This window comes from Protomyctophum parallelum (genome assembly GCF_964188405.1).
Source record: "Protomyctophum parallelum genome assembly, chromosome: 14".
In the NCBI taxonomy this organism is placed as follows: Eukaryota; Metazoa; Chordata; class Actinopteri; order Myctophiformes; family Myctophidae; genus Protomyctophum; species Protomyctophum parallelum.
Window position 1 is genome coordinate 24,658,045 of NC_139709.1, and position 14,928 is coordinate 24,672,972.

Consider the following 14,928-nt stretch of genomic DNA (forward strand, 5'->3'; position numbering starts at 1 on the left):
ATTATCTACCGAATGGCTGTGTATTTGCTACATAACACTGGATTCATTTACTCAGACACACATGTGTTATGTTACGAACTTATGACACTTTTTTGCCTCTGTTCAATACAGCTGCATTTTATTTGCAACAGCTGGTATTAAACCAATCCTATAAGGGTGTAAATCGCTCACAGAACCTGTTCACCTCAATGACTCATGGAGCTGAGCTGGTAGAATATACTGTATAAGCCTAATCCACACATTACACACAAGATCATATTTTTATGTCTCCTCCCGGCTGAGCAACATTCTGAATAGACACTTTGAGCTTTTGAGATGTGCCTCTGCTCACACATCTACGTAAGTTGACTGACTAGATGCCAACGTAATTGGGTTCAACTTGTAGTCATATAAGGTATTAATATGTGCAAGGATTGCATAACAACTTCATTTTCAGGAATCTTATATGACTGCCATCCAAACCCAAACAGGAGGCAGTTAGTTAGAATTCTACAGTTTTCTCACATCCTCCATACTGGTATGCTTGTTATGTGAAGGCATAATATCACAATAAACATGCCTCTGGGGTGTAAACTCACGATATCGGATGTTTACTTCACGGGTTACATAGATTATAGTATGTATGTTTATGGTGCACACTGCACAGTGACACATACTCTAGCCTTCCACGGCCATGTTAAAAACAACATATAGTTAAGGTGAGAATAATACAAATTCAAGTGATACTATGTCATTATTAAACTTTGACTCAGTTGAGTGTGAACAATTAGCTGAAAACGTCTTATATATACAATCCTGAACTAAGACCATTGTATTTTTGCATCCTAAATCTGATAATAGTGTTTATTGCCATAATGTTTACAATCCACAGACACCCCAGAGTGCAGCTGAGCCTGGCTCTGTTGCATCCGGTCACAGAACCACCACAGTTTACACTTTCCTTCACTGCCGTCGATAAAACTGCAGGAACACAATGTAAGAAATACACAATCAAACATCACAAGACACGAGGCCAAAATGACATTGCTTCCAATGCAAGTTCACTTTAAAAAGTGTACGTAAATTAAAACCACCTGTCTGAACTCATACTTGGAAGTACATACAGTGGTGAGCAGTTGAGAATGGCAGTGATACCACATGCAGCAATGGCACAACACAGAGCAAAGCATTCAGGCTTTTACAGCAGCTTTGCCTAGCAAATGTTGTGCACGCACACGCACACGCACACGCACACGCACACACACACACACACACACACACACACACACACACACACACACACACACACACACACACACACACACACACACACACACACACACACACACACACACACAGTGTGCCACATAGCATCCTGTACTGTACGTGCCCGGCCCCACAGCGTGCCCAACTATATGATAAGGATCAAGGGATCAATGCAGCACATTGCTGTGCTTTTGTCCAGTGGTATTGTAATTGACCAGTAAAAGCACAATAGACTGGGGCCAGCAGCACAATTCTTTCATATGTCCCAGTTCATTTGGCCCGGGGCATTGTGGGTATGCGTCGCATCATGTCACCCTGTCACAATGACAGCCCAGGTGTTCAATTCAGCTGATAGAGAATAGGTGTCAATCTGTGCTCATTTACAGCCAAACATTCTTGGCCAGTGATTCTGTCTACTGCGCTGTTTGGTTCACAGCTGGTCGTAGTGTTGACACCGATATGACTATACTGTACATTGTACATTCCTGAGGGCTAATTTAACCCATTAAAACCGGGAAAGCATCTGAGTAAATATAGATTTTTGTGTTGGCTATTCAAAAATAGCATAAGCAACGCGCTGTGAGCTTATAGTTATATCATTTTTTTTTTCTTTTTTTTTAACATCTTAAAAGTGTGAATGGCTGATTTTAGAAGGCAGTTGTATAATCGCCGCTCATTATAAGATGGCAGCTGCCAGCTGCCCGCAGAAGAGGAGATAAGAAAACGCCGATGGAGACGGATAGGCCACACCCTACGAAAGCCCGCAAGCACCATCATTAGATAAGCTCTAACATGGAACCCACAGGGCAAGCGGAAGAAACACCTGGCGCAGAGACCTGGAGGCAGACACCAAGACCATGAAGATGACCTGGAACCAGCTGGAGAGAACAGCTCAAGATAGAGATGCCTGGAGATCGCTTGTTGACAGCCTATGCCCCAGAAGGGGTAGTAGGCGTAATTAAGTAAGTAATTATAAGATGGCCCAATTTCCACCTGCCGGTACTCACTCTGTGATCCGTTAATGGCCTATATCAACCTTCAACGTGGTGTACCTATTTCTGGTGTGGTATGCAGGTGAAAACTTTCAAAAATGTTGTAAAATAGCGTGATATAGGTGATCTACAAAGTCAAAACATGATGCAATGCAATGAGTAGATGGCCTATTTTGGTGCAACTGCAACACTATTATATGCCAAAGTATAAAACAGGGCTTACAGTAAGTTGTTAAGCAGCTTTATGATCAGTGATCAGTTACAGGCAAGTTCAATAATAACCACACAATGTCATACAATTAATTCTATTATATCACTTCCCACTTAGAGTATCGATATAAAGATAAGAAAGAATACCTATATCTGATTCAGAAAATCTGAATAGAGACAAACATGCAGATGCAGCTCCTTAATAATAAGGTTTGCAGATTGACAGCAACAGCTAGTGCATATAGGCAAGAAAGCCATCTCCTGCGTTGTAAAGCATCATGTTTGGCGGCTATACATCGAATTACAAAGTAAGTAAATGACAAAGTAAAAAATCACTACTTTGTGATTTTGTACGATTAGTCTGGCATAAATGGTGTGAGCTGAGCTGCAGTGTAAGCGGGATTTGCCCCATTATCTCACCTCCGTCTATGAGCTGCTACTCCCTTCAGAATGCTCCCATGCAGCCCCTCGACTGAACACACAGAAACACTGCACTGACAGAGCACTCATCTCATTGTTCACTGCACTGTGTGTGGCGATGGAGGTCACAACATGGAAAGACATGGTCACCATGCGTGCGTGTGTGCGTGTGTGCGTGCGTGCGTGTGTGCGTGTTTGGAGGGGGTGTTCCTGTGTGTACTTCTGAGGAAGTACTATTGTGGGCCTTCCCTCACTTTTTCCTAGACCCCCCACCCCCACCCTCCTGTTTCCCTCTGTAAATGACACGTGAGGGAATTGGACCATTACATAACAAATAACATGTTGTGATCATTGATTACGGCTCAGGAATCACAATAAAAAGATAAAAGAGCTGTTATTTCATGCAATATCTGCAGCAACTGCAAATACGTTTGGGGGTCTAATAATGGCATGGCTTCATGTGGCGATTCTATGACATAATTTAATCTATGACGTCTATGACATCATTTAATCTATGACGTCAGTAACATGACGACAGTCATCTCCATATTTGGGCAAGCCTTTGACTTCCATTATTTGACCTGGACGTAGAGACTCACACACTCACTCATAAAAACATAGTGGGATATATTTGAAAAAATCACACCTGTGTGAAGTGAGGGGCGCTAATTATTAAAGTCTAACTCATGTTGCTATGATTAGGTGATGTAATGGTGATATAAAACAAACGGTGTCAAAACAAACATTAAATTCTCTTTATTGTTAATGGCATTTAATGTTTGTGTTAGGGACAAGATGACGTAAATTTTACCTTCATTGTCAATGGCGTTTTTAAAACAAACATTGAACTAAAAACAAACATTAAACCTGTACATAGTAGGGGCTAGCGCCCCTCAAAAAAAAAGAAAAAAAAAAGAAATAAGAAGCTCGTAAAGCCTTCTCTACAATGCCATACATAAGTAACAACTATAAAAGCCTTCTAGTAAGGGGAAAATAATCAGCAATAACATTTGACATCATGAAAAATGGCTTTTACTTGTGTAATACCTCAAATAAAGGAAAGAAAGAAAAGAGAAAGACCACTATATCAAAGGTGTTGTGCCACAAGCTCCTCCTCAGCCAGCAGCCAGCACAGGTGGGGCTGATTCCAATCAGCCCAGCTGCTCCACAATCACCATCAAGGACTGCCATTATAAGCTGCTGAGAGCCGGCGCCCGATGCTTAGACGTTGCCTACTGTGGTTAGTGTTGCCTGCAGTTAGAACCAGAGTCATAGCATACCTAGCGTTTGTGCATATTGTAGATCGTCTGTTTTTGTTCTAATTTTGTTCCTCTGTTTTTGTTCCAGGCTCCCTCCACAAAACCAGTGTCTCCCAGCTCCACCCCTCCTTCCAGGACTCCCCTCATGCTCCTACAAATCAAAGTTTGCAATAAATCTCCTTTTGTTCACTCCTGTCTCATTGTCTTGCCTTTGGGGTCCCCGGCACATTTTGGCTACTTAACACTTTGAGCTCAACAGAACGTCTAAGCCAAAATGAGCCAAGCCGGGTCTCCAGGGGCAGAGAAGCAGACACCCCCAGAGCTACGTGACCTAGTGTTTGGCCAGGCTACTGAACTTTCCGTACTTCAGCAAGAATTAAAGAAGGCGTTTCCCACGGTCCAGTCCCAAATTGCTGTTCTAGAGACGACATCAAAAGACACTGTCTTTTCTGTGGCTGCACTTTCTGCCCAGGTTAACTCCATATCAGGGGCCCTGGCAGGCATACAACAGTCTCTGGATGCACTTAGGGCTCAACTCCCTGTCAGCGGAAATCCTAATGTTGTTCTCGGTTCTAGTCCCAGTACTTCCAACCCACCTGCTAACCCTGTTCTTCCTGCCCCCCAGCAACCTCGGCCTGAGCCTGGCTTAGTCGCTCCTAGGCCGTTCAATGGAAATTTTGATCAGAGCAAGGGCTTCTTGGCACAGTGCGAGTTACTGTTTACCCATCAGCCTTCCAAGTACTCCGCAGATGGGTCGAGGATTGCTCTTATCATGTCCCTCTTGGTCGACGATGCCCTCAGCTGGGCTATCGCAGCTGTAGAGAACAATCCTGTTTTTGCCATTGACTACTCACAGTTCAAAAGTGAGTTTAAAGCTGTGTTTGATCACCCTGCAGATGGACAAGATGCGTCCAGCCGTTTGCTAGTTATCCGCCAGGGGTCACGTTCAGTGGCTCAGTACACGCTGCAGTTCCGGATCCTTGCTGCCGAAAGCCGTTGGAATGACCATGCCCTCCTTAGTGTCTTTCGCAAGGGGCTGAGTGATTCTGTTAAAGATCTCATTGTCCGTGACAGCCCGACGACCCTCAACGAGCTCATATCCCTGGCTCTCAAGATGGACACTAGACTTCGGGAGCGCAATGCAGACCGGACCCAACGATCCAGCCGCTCTGCTTCAGTGCCTCCTGTTTCCCCGTCTTTCACAGCAACTCCTAACCCTCAAGTGCTTATGCTTCCACCGACTCCTTCTTTTTCCGGGGCTGGGGAGCCGATGGAGATTGACCGTTCGCGGCTCTCGCGAGCTGAGAGGGATCATAGGAGGAGCAACCAGCTGTGTCTCTACTGTGGAGAGTCAGGACATTTCATTCGAACCTGCCCGACCCGCCCAAAAGATCCAGCTCGCCTGTAGGGGCTATATTGGTGAGCAAAGCAACTTCCCCTGAGCCCAAGAATAGCCCCAACCGTCTTTTCCCCGCTACCCTGGCCTGGGACCAAGAGACACTGTCTGTTAGTGCCCTCATTGATTCTGGTGCGGACGAGAGCCTTATGGACATTTCCTTAGCTCACCAGGCGGGAATCCCTTTAGTTCCCTTAGACCGCACTCTGTCTCCCCGGGCTATCGACGGGCACTCCTTGGGAACCATTTCCTATTCTACTGTGCCTCTCACACTCACTCTTTCCGGTAACCACTCTGAGTCCATCCGCTTTTTCGTTCTTCACGCTCCTACGGCCCCTCTGGTGTTGGGTAGACCCTGGTTGGAGAGGCATGAACCTCACATCTCCTGGGCTTCTGGTCGGATCTTGGGTTGGAGCACAGCATGCCATGCGAACTGTCTGCGCTCCGCCCTGTCTCCTCCCAGTGGTCCTAGGCCCGTGTCCTCTCCTCCTGATATCACGGGTGTCCCCCCTGCTTACCATGACCTTGCCCTGGTGTTTAGTAAGGATAAAGCCCTGTCACTTCCCCCTCACCGGCCATATGATTGTGCTATCGACCTCCTCCCTGGAGCGTCCCATCCAAAGGGGCGGCTCTATAACATCTCCCTTCCGGAGAAGGAGGCGATGCGCAATTATATTGCAGAGTCCCTGCTCTCAGGCATTATAAGACCATCGTCTTCTCCCCTTGGTGCAGGCTTCTTTTTTGTGGCAAAGAAGGATGGCGGCCTGAGGCCTTGTATTGACTTCCGTGGGCTTAATCACATCACGGTGAAGAATACTTATCCACTCCCTCTTATCAGTTCCACTTTTGAGCCACTTACTCACGCCCGGGTGTTCACTAAGCTAGATCTCCGCAACGCCTATCACCTAGTCCGGATCAGGGAGGGCGACGAATGGAAGACGGCCTTCAACACCCATCTCGGCCATTTTGAGTACCTGGTTATGCCTTTTGGCCTCTCCAATGCCCCGGGAGTTTTCCAAGGCCTCGTGAATGATGTGCTGAGAGACATGCTGAACGTCTTTGTGGTGGTTTACCTGGATGACATCCTCATTTTCTCCAGGTCCTTGGACGAACACCACCAGCATGTCCGACTGGTCCTCCAACGGCTGTTGGAGAACCGCCTCTTTGTCAAGGCAGAAAAGTGTGTTTTCCACTCTGACTCTGTGACGTACCTTGGCAACGTTGTGGAAGCTGGTCAGATGCGTGCTGACCCTGCCAAGGTCATGGCAGTGGAGGAGTGGCCACGTCCCACTGACCGGACTCAGCTGAGACGCTTCCTGGGTTTCACCGGCTTTGTGCGTCGCTTCATTAAGGGATTCAGTCAAATCGCTGCCCCCCTCAATGCCCTAACCTCCGTCTCACGCCCCTTTTCCTGGACACCCGAAGCCGATGCAGCCTTCTCCAAGCTCAAGGGCCTGTTCACTACGGCGCCTGTACTCATCCACCCGGATCCGGCGAGGCAATTCATTGTGGAAGTGGATGCTTCAGATACGGGCATTGGGGCCGTCCTCTCCCAGCGGTCTGAGGAGGACCAGAGGGTGCACCCTTGCGCTTATTTCTCTAGAAGCTACGACCCCGCTGAGAGGAATTATGACGTGGGTAACAAGGAGCTGCTGGCAGTCCACGACGCCCTGAGGGAGTGGAGACACTGGTTGGAGGGAGCGAAGCTGCCGTTCATCGTGTGGTCGGACCACAAGAATCTGACCTACTTGAGGACGGCGAAGAGGCTGAACTCCAGACAGGCCCGTTGGGCCCTGTTCCTAAGCCGTTTCGATTTCACTCTCACTTACCGCCCGGGCTCCAAGAACGTCAAGGCTGACGCTCTTTCCCGTCAGTTCCCTGGTGAAAGCCCTGTCCAGGAGAGTTCCGACACCATCCTTCCCCCTGCCCGGGTAGTGGGTGTTGTCACCTGGGCCATCGCCTCGGTGGTGAGAGAGGCCTTACAGGCCCAGCCAGACCCGGGTAATGGCCCTCAGAAGAGGCAGTTTGTTCCTGATGCAGTCCGGCCTCAGGTGTTGGAGTGGGTCACTCCAGTCGTGTTGCCTGTCACCCCGGAGAACGCCGGACAGCAGTGTTCATCGGCCAGAGGTTCTGGTGGCCCACCCTTAAGAAGGATGTCAGGGAGTTTGTAGCCGCCTGCACCGTCTGTGCCCGCAGTAAGGCTTCCCATCGCCCTCCGGCAGGCCTCCTGCAACCCCTTCCCATTCCGAGTCGGCCCTGGTCTCACATAGCCATGGACTTTGTGACAGGGCTCCCCATGTCCCAGGGCTGTGACACCATTCTGACGGTGGTCGACCGGTTCTCTAAGGCGGTCCATTTCGTCTCTCTCCCCAAACTTCCTTCTGCTGCTGAAACGGCAGACCTCCTCACGCTCCATGTCGTTCGCCTTCACGGAATTCCCTCTGACATCGTGTCCGACCGTGGTCCCCAGTTCATCTCCAAGGTGTGGCAGGCCTTTTGCAAGGGAATTGGGGCCACAGCCAGCCTCTCCTCTGGTTACCATCCGCAGTCCAACGGACAGGCGGAGCGTGCCAACCAGGCAGTCGAGGCGGCTCTTCGCTGCGTTGCCGCCAGCAACCCCTCTTCCTGGGCCAAGTACCTAGCTTGGGTGGAGTATTCCCTTAACGCCATGGTGAGCTCTGCCACCGGCATGTCCCCTTTTCAGTGCTCGCTGGGTTACCAACCTCCTCTGTTTCCCCAACAAGAGCTGGAGGTGGCAGTTCCGTCCACCAAGGCACACCTCCGCCGATGTCGTCGCATCTGGAAGGCTGCCCGGGCTGCGCTGCTCCGTGCCTCTGCGCGTACTCAGCGTAGTGCCAACCGACGGAGGGTGCGTGCCCCTGTCTACCAACCGGGCCAGAAAGTTTGGCTGTTGGCCCGGGACCTGCCCCTCCAGACCTCCCAGACGTCTACCCGCAAGTTAAATCCCCGGTTTGTCGGCCCGTACACGGTGAGCCGTATAATCAACCCTGTTGCAGTCCGTCTGGATCTCCCTCCCGCGCTCAAGGTTCATCCTGTGTTCCATGTGTCCCAGCTTAAGCCTGTGGCCTCCAGCACCCTGTCTCCCCCGGCTTCAGCTCCTCCGCCCCCTCGAGTCCTGGCTGATGGTGACCCTGTTTGGACAGTTCGGAAGCTACTTGCAATCCGTCGTCGGGGGAGAGGTTTCCAGTACCTCGTGGACTGGGTGGGCTACGGCCCTGAAGACCGTAGCTGGGTGCCCCGGTCCTACCTTGCGGACCCCTCCCTATTGGATGACTTCTACCGGGACAATCCGGGTGCTCCGGGACGGTCGTCCGGTGCCTCCCCTCAGGGGGGGGGTACTGTTGTGCCACAAGCTCCTCCTCAGCCAGCAGCCAGCACAGGTGGGGCTGATTCCAATCAGCCCAGCTGCTCCACAATCACCATCAAGGACTGCCATTATAAGCTGCTGAGAGCCGGCGCCCGATGCTTAGACGTTGCCTACTGTGGTTAGTGTTGCCTGCAGTTAGAACCAGAGTCATAGCATACCTAGCGTTTGTGCATATTGTAGATCGTCTGTTTTTGTTCTAATTTTGTTCCTCTGTTTTTGTTCCAGGCTCCCTCCACAAAACCAGTGTCTCCCAGCTCCACCCCTCCTTCCAGGACTCCCCTCATGCTCCTACAAATCAAAGTTTGCAATAAATCTCCTTTTGTTCACTCCTGTCTCATTGTCTTGCCTTTGGGGTCCCCGGCACATTTTGGCTACTTAACACTTTGAGCGCAACAAAAGGTAATCAACAAACTACCGGTATACTATAAAAACTGGTCAAACATTGGCCAGATTGTCAAATAAAATAATAAAGATCTACAAGGTGAACTACGGTACTCTCTATCTGCTATTTTCACAATATTTGTGTGTGGAACCTAGAGTCAAACTAAATTGAATGGCTCAATCAGGGTGGGGGGTCCTCAGTTCAAATATGATTCTTTTGGGAGTTCACAGCCTGAAAAGGTTGAGAACCACTGGTGTAAGAGAGCAGACATGTAGCTATCGTACCCTTTCAGGTCCTCATCAACGCTCATGAGAGTTATACCAGTGGGCAGTGGTGACCTTTCTTTTAGCTCGATCTTTTTTTAAAATAATGATATCCTTCTTGTAGGATGCTTGCGACTATACTGTATGTGACCCAGCTTGACTGAGGGACTGCAATTGGATTTTGTAATTTTTATTTTCTCACGTCATATGAAAGCAGGGAAGCTTCAGATTGACATATCGGTTGTTCAATTTGACCCACCAGTTTGTTTTTTGTCTTGCAGAGAAACAGCAAGTTGAACTTGAGAAAACAGGCCTGAAAGGTTCACTTATGTAGACTAACATTACACCTAGCTCCATGTTTAAGCATTTATTTCATATTTGCATTTCGATTTCAGCTCTGACTTTTATTTCAGACATGCTCTAGTACGTGAAAAGTCTGCCTGTGCCATCAACCCATTTTGGATTGAGGAGCACCATTCTATGTCAGTTAATCAGTTAATCTGGTTTCAGAACATCCCACTCCACTGACACATGCCTCCTCTATTTGAGCGACCACATCAAACACGAGGTGGACGCTGGAAAATACTGCGGCATGGTCATGCTGGACCTCCAAAAGGCTTTTGACACCGTGAACCACTCTATACTGGTTAACAAGCTTAAAGCTATTGGTTTTGATAGCACATCAGTGAGCTGGATGCAATCCTACCTGGAGGGGAGAGAACAGATGGTGGAGGTGAACGGAACACTGTCCCCTCCCCTCCCAGTGAGCTGTGGCGTCCCACAAGGAAGCATACTAGGGCCTTTACTGTTCCTAATATATGTTAACGACATGACTTCAGCTTGTGACTGCAGCTTGTTCCTGTTCGCAGATGACTCAGCACTGCTGGTCTCGGACAGGAACAAACTGCAGGTTGAAAAGACCCTCAGCTCTGAACTCGGTAGAATCTGCACCTGGCTCGCTGATAACAAACTATCCTTACACCTGGGAAAAACTGAATCCATCCTCTTCGGATCAAATAGTAATCTCAGCAAGGCAGATGGCTTCTTGGTTAGAGTGGGTGACAATATTATCACACGAAAAGATCAAATTACCTACCTAGGTTCCATCCTGGAGGCCAATCTTTCCGGTGATAAGATGGCCACCAACGTAATCAAAAAAGTCAATCAAAGAACAAGATTCCTTTACAGGATCTCCTCACTGGTCAGCAAAAACACCTTGAAGACCTTAACAGGAGCCCTCGTACAAGGTTTCTTTGACTATGCATCCACCTCTTGGTACCACAGCACCTCAAAGGCCCTTAAAACAAGGCTCCAGACCTCCCAAAACAAACTGGTCAGGCTCCTACTTGGCCTCACCCCCCGAACCCACCTCACCCCTGCCCACTTTGACTGGCTGGGATGGCTTAGGGTCGACGACAGAGTACAGCATCTTGCAATGGGTCTGGTCCACAAGATTCGATACACCACCAAGATACCCATGTACCTGTCTAAATACTTCCTTAATGTAAACGAAGTCCACACCCACAACACCAGAGGGAGTGCAACAAACCATGTACAACCCAGATTCGGCACAAACAAGGGACTAAATTATTTTCGCTCCTATGCCACCAAAATGTGGAACGCCCTACCAACAGTCATTAAGACATGTGAATCCCTTGACTCCTTCAAAACCGCTCTCAAAGGGCACCTACGGATGGCTGCAATTCGAAACTGGCCTCTGTAAAATCTGAATCCCCCCCACCCCCCCACCCCATTTTCCCTCACTGTATATTGTATCTTTTCCCTTTTTTGCTTCCCATATGATGAACTTAGCTACATAGAAATGTCTATTTGTATGTCTCTAAATGTTTGTATGTCTTTAAATGTTTTGATGAATTGAACAATGTGGACCCTGTTGTAAACAAGTGTAATGCTTAATTGGGTCGTCCACTCACAGTTGACAGTCTTTGTATTGAGTTTGTGCTTAAAATGTACTGTAAATTCTACAAACTGTTAATAAATATTTCAATCAATCAATCAAAGTGGTGCTCAACCTTTTTCATGTCAAGGAATTATCTCTATTGGTCCACGGACCCCCATCTCAAAATATGTAGTAGTTCCAGGAACCCCCCAGAAGCAAATATTTTAGTAAAAAATGTTCGCTCTGACATATATATTCAAAGATTTGCGGCCCCATTTTCACGACTTTATAGAAATAGCAGACCTACAAGCTCATAGCGCGCCACTCGGTGGCGCGCTATGAGGTTGTAGAGCTTGTTTCAATAGCTAAAGTATGTCATAATGCTATAAACACCAAGATGGGTTAACTTATTTTGGATTAAAAAAAATGAAAATGCAGTTTTTCTCCTCTGGTGAAAAGCTGGAGGCTGCACAAAGGCAGCCCCTCCGTGAGTCAAGATGGGTCACATGTTGTCAACTTGTCATATTCAATATTGCTCAGACAAAAGGTCAAACAGTGGGCAGGTTTGTCAGTGGTCAGTCGAACAACAATAACCCCCAAACTCAATCAATAAACTAATGTACAGTTATGCACCTCCTGGTGTGTCATTGTTCAGTCGCCTTTGAATGACGATGATACCATTAATTCTGCAATTTACCACCTACATATATCTTCTTTTTAATGGTGTGATTGGTTAAATGTGGTATTCTGTCATCGTGTTTTCCCACAGCGCTAAAGTGCAATGAGAAAAGACATGTGTCATACTCCCAGAATTGAGACAAAGTTGATCTGATGTGTGGTGAAGGAAGGGCGCCCTGGGCAGAGGTGACACCACATAATTGAATGAAAATGAAAGAATTTTGTAGTGCAGAGTTGAGAGGACAAGGAGCCTGCATTTGTCTTTACTTAATACTCTGATACTGTACTATACTCTCATCTCTATTTAATCGTCTCTCTCTGTTTTGCTATAGCTCACTCTCTCCACTACACTTCTCTCACTCCTTATCTGTCTCCATTTCTCACTCTGTCATCCTCTTTCACTCTCATTATTTCCTCCTCCCTTTCCGTCACTCTCTTAATTTCCTTCCCCCCCTCTCTCTCTCTCTATCTCTCTCTCTCTCTCTCTCTCTCCCCCTCCCCCTCGTTGACAAAGCAGACCTGATTGATTTAGTTCAGAAGTACCCTGGAGGTGTATCTCAGCTCTCCTCTCTACTATGCTAGGCTACACGCTTTGCTTCACAGCTTCACAGCCCATTAGCCAATCAGCCTGAAAATCATTCAGTTACAGTCAGCAAGCCAGCCAGCCAGCCAGTCAGTCAGCCAGACAGTCAGTCAGACCAATTGAGTCAGTCAGTTTTCAGTAAAGAATCACTATACTGTGAGCAGACACTAGCTGCCTTGATCCTTGTGTCCTCAAGTAGAAAAATACACAAAAGCAGCTTGATTAATAATTTGACCTTGTTTTGAAATTACTGTAAAGTATAACTGGGATGCAGCATAGGCTATAATACAATGATGCAATCGCAACTCTCAGCGCTACTGGTGCACGCACCGGGAAGTGGGAACAATTACAAACAAACAACACAGGTCAACGTGACAAGTACCTGCAGTGATTATTAGCTGCTGCCAACTAGTGGTAAGTGGACATACAGGATGAGGCTGAATAATTGACAACTCTGATTGGAAGGCTGTGATGCAATGCAATATTACTACTACAGGCCCCTGGAGGCTCGAGGCCTGTTTCAATTGAAACGATTGAAACATATATAAGGCCACCACTGAGTATAGCATGGCTTTTGTATTGTTTATTTACATGTTGTGCAACGGACTGTAGCACTGTGCCCCTTACCCTTATGTACTGCCATTTAGATTTTTATATAACTTGCATGCAAAGTTGACATTTTGGCCAGACGGTGGCACCAGAGGAAAGGTTATGGCCGGGTCACTCAAATAGTTTGGGGTCATTGGCCAGGGAACATGAACCTCTTATCAGGTTTCATGGTGATCTTCCCACTGGAGATGTCTTGTTTGCAAGTGAACTTTTGGTCTTAGGGAGGGTGACACGGATACTAATAAATCAATAAATAATAAGAAGTGGTGAAAATAGCAGATAAACGAGCTCACAACTTGCCGTGAAGTGGCAAGTTGTTCTATCATTTTGAGAACATCATAATTGACAGGCCTCCATGCGAACGATGGATTCGCCCACTAGTTTAGGTTCTCTTTTGTGTCTTGAGCTAAAAAATTGGTCTGTAGAGCTTGAAGGTGATCAGCAAATTCTATGGAAATCCAGGCAAATGCTTTCAAGAGATCTTGTTTGGGACTAAAGTGTTTGTCGGATGGATGATTACCATCATTAGAGTGCTACCACTAGCAGACCTAAAAGCAATTAAGCTTTTCAGTGAACATATTAGAGCAAAGCCAAACATGAGAGCACAGTATGGGGTATAAATTAATACAATTAGAAATAACTTAGGTGCTTCATAGGAAAGGATCAAGGCTGTTTTATGAAGTTTAATTCATCACATGGAATGTGAAACATGCAGATCAACTATTTTACAAATGTGGGAACTTGTCTTCCTTTGTGGAGTGGTTAAAAACATAAGTCAAGAGACTTACCACTTACCACCAGTTACCACTCGCAGAAATGTCCTGGCTATAAAACATATAAGGCTCATGGCCTTATACGTTTTATGGGACAGAAACACCAAATAAGACACGTAACCTTTCAGAGACTTTTGTGCTGTTGTGGTTTAAAGGATCGCCATGAGCCAGGTCGTGCAAAAACCTTTTTGGTATTTATTTCCTGTTTCCTGTTTTTTTTAACATGCAGCCTCAACACACAGTGGTGGTAAAAGTACTCAATTTGTTGTACTTAAATTAAAGTATCAATACTGCAATGTAGAAATTCCTAGTTAAAAGTGAAAGTTATTAAAAATGTAATTGAGTAAAAGTACAAAAGTATTGGTCTCAAAATGTATTGCCAATAGTAAAAGTACCTACCGGTACTCGTTATGTAGACTGTCCGATTTTCCAAGTTTTCTAACGTTTCAAATCTTCGTATATATACAAAATCAAATTGTTTCAAACAGTATACAAATCTATTGAAAATAGCTGATCTACAAGCTCACAATGCAGGCATGCATTACCTCAAAATTGTACTTAAGTACAGTACTTGAGTAAATGTACTTTACACCACTGTCCTACACACACAGATGAATCTATCGTTTGCATGGAGGCCTGTCAATTATGATGTTCTCAAAATGATAGAACCATCAAATGCTGAACTAGCAAAAGCATGAATGACCTTGACCTAATACAACTGCAGGCCAACAGTGTTTTATAACAACAGCTGGAAGCTTATGCACTCCTCCACTTGCATTGCAATTACACTTTTGACCTTAAAAGCAAAACAAAATGAAATTTGTACATTG

At 46.6% G+C, this 14,928-nt stretch overlaps 1 protein-coding gene across 1 annotated transcript in view; it reads right to left on the minus strand.

The window, feature by feature from the left end:
• Positions 1-2,997, minus strand: part of LOC310871200 (uncharacterized protein) — a 70,913-nt gene extending 67,916 nt beyond the window's left edge. The window contains 1 exon segment of the mRNA XM_083782691.1: positions 2,868-2,997. The gene's annotated coding sequence lies outside the window, so the exon portion shown is untranslated.
• Between the last annotated feature and the right edge of the window lie 11,931 nt (positions 2,998-14,928).